This window comes from Alligator sinensis, unplaced genomic scaffold (assembly GCF_000455745.1).
Source record: "Alligator sinensis unplaced genomic scaffold, ASM45574v1 scaffold628_2, whole genome shotgun sequence".
Lineage (NCBI taxonomy): Eukaryota > Metazoa > Chordata > Crocodylia > Alligatoridae > Alligator > Alligator sinensis.
In genome coordinates this window covers 4,699,584-4,702,252 of record NW_005841833.1, presented here as the reverse complement: position 1 = coordinate 4,702,252, position 2,669 = coordinate 4,699,584, and positions in this window count along the sequence as shown.

Here is a 2,669-nt window from a genome sequence, read left to right as displayed (position 1 = left end):
TTGTTTTTTTCTCCCCCCCCCCCCCCCCAAAATGCATCACTTGTTGCTTTCAAAAAGTTGACAGAAATACATAGATTTTGAGGTGGAATTAGTCATTTTTAGTGGCACTGAGGTGATGTTGAGAGGCCTGAAGAAGGTACCATGATACCTGAAAGTTTGCCAGTTATTGGACCAACTGCATAGTTGGGATAGACAAAGATATCACCCACAAGAATTCTTGCTTCTCTTTAATAATGCTTATACCTTTTTATTGAAGAAGGGCTAAACATCGGATGGTTTTTGATACCAGGAAGAGAATGAAAAATCTCTTCCTTGATGAAAATCAGGTGTCCTTATGAAAAAACTTAAATATTTATTTACTAAAGGCATTTGTAAAATGTCCTTAACGAGACTATGGTGCATCATACGTGTCTCAGACTAAGCTCAGAAAACCCCCCAAGTGTAGGGTTGAGCACTTAACTCCCACAGAGCAAGTAAGGATGGAGGCAAGTGGAGACGGAGCTAGCACTTGGACAGGAAGCATGACCCAAACAACAGGGCACTAGACCAAGACTGAGGAAACCCGTTTGGCTCTGGCTGCTCTTGACTTGCTTGGTGGTTGCGGGTATGTGAGTGACGTCTTTGGCTCATTTTTCCCAAGCAGTAATTTAAGGACAGTGCTAGTTTTCCTGCTTTAATAAAACGGATTTGGAAATCTGTTGGTAAAAATCATGAGAAACATGTTCAGGATTTATTATGGCAAAGAATCATCTGTGGGGTCCAACTTAAAGAGGGTTAAAAGTAGTGACTGTCTGTGTGAGTGAAGGGGCAAAGTGGCGTGTTTGTTAGATCCCAGTACCTCCCCACTGGAGGATCCTTGTAGGCTCTAGGGATAGCTCCTCTGAGCGGTGCAGCTGGAGCATCTGTGCTCACTGTCTCACTTGGCCTGTATAAATTGTGCGGTTGAACCCCTGGAGGTTGAAGAGATCATCTTCAGGTCTTGCAGCAGGGCCTTCTCCCTTGAAACAATTTCCATTTGTAAGAACTTAAAAACTTTCCTTTCCCCTTTCCTTTCTCTCCTTCAAATGTAGTTGAAAAATGGGATTTATTTGTTGGCACCCTGAAGAAAGCTTTTGCTGACTACCATTTTTGGGGGGTAATTGTAGTGTAGCCACGTTGTTGGCTGCCACCAGTATTTTAGACCTCTCTTCTAATCCTGTACACAGCAGGATATATGAAAACAGACTGCATTTGGGTCTGTCCAGCCCTGTTGCTCTCAAAATTGTTAGCACTGGTGAAGCTGAAATGGGGTTGGTCTAATAAAAGATATCAAATATGCTCAAAGAACTTTGTCTGCTGAAATGGGGTAGCACTTCTAATACCGACGGGACATCTATTTGAGATGTAATGGTCTACAGTCCCGCCTTCATGTGCTTGGCTTGTACTTTTTTTATGTATCACATTACACCCGAACAGACTGGTGGGAGTTATTGGGCATTTATTTCCAGGGAAAAATTTGGCCTTTCATAAATGTACCCTTTTGATTAGTGTAGGCAACAGGCGCCATCCCCGCATTTTGGAGGTCAATAGAACTTGCATAAAAATACATTCTTACATATATAAGTGAAATGGTGGTTTTACCACTGGAACACGTTTTGGGGAAGAAAACTTCAAAACGAAGGAGAGATCCTTGGCCAGTGCTTTTGTCTGTTCTTTCTGAGGCTGTTGCAGGTGTTACTTGAACATGTTGCAGTAGGGCCTGGGGGCCCTTCTTGCTACGCACAGACACACCTACGGGCAGAGCCGCACCTCTAAAGAGTGAACTCAGAATCCGTTTTCAGCGTGACCGTGTGCATTTGGCAGCAGTGTGTGTGTATGGTCGTAATTCTGATTTTCACAAACTCTGTTGCAATGCAAGTGAGCGTGATGTGATAAATTCAGCGTTATGGCGTCACTTTGTGATCATCAGGACAAGATGGGGCTTGCAGGAGCAAGTGGTGGGCTATACTGCTATTGGGACTATCAGAAGAAGCAATTTGTGTTTAAACAGCAGACATGGGAAGAAACTGTAGCAAGTTGACTGATCGTTTTGAAAGCCCCTTTTTAAGTGATGCAGTTATACTGGCAGCAAAGGCTTTCAGCTCTTGTTTCCTCAGACATTTTTGGTTTTTACATATGGCAGTCATGCAAAAGTCATGCCCTCTTGATATTTCATATGTAAATGTAATACAAGCTATTCTGTTTTACCCTGTAATTTATTCCATTTATACGTGGAATTTGATACGAATTTAACTTTGGGGGCTCTGAGGCTTTTTAATTTTCTTCTTTATTTCCAGAAAGTGTTGTCTGTTTAAAATTAGACCTTGAGTATGTGATTACATAACTTGGGAGACACACTGGTATCCTGGAACTTTAAAATGAAAAGAATACTAATATTTAATATTGCTTAGTGCTTATGTAGTAGCTTTGTCTGCCTTTAAAATACTGTATAAATAAAGGAACACTGTCAGCCTTTAAAATGTTTCAGCCTAAAGTGTGATTTTTTTTTTTTCCCCTCCCCCCCATTATTGTATCAACCAGCTCATAAGTTTGCTTTTCCTCCTGTGATCTTTAACTTACAATCATCTCTTTTTTTTTCAGTTTTTACTTTTCACCCAGAGGTAGGACTTGATATACCACTAGTTTCACTC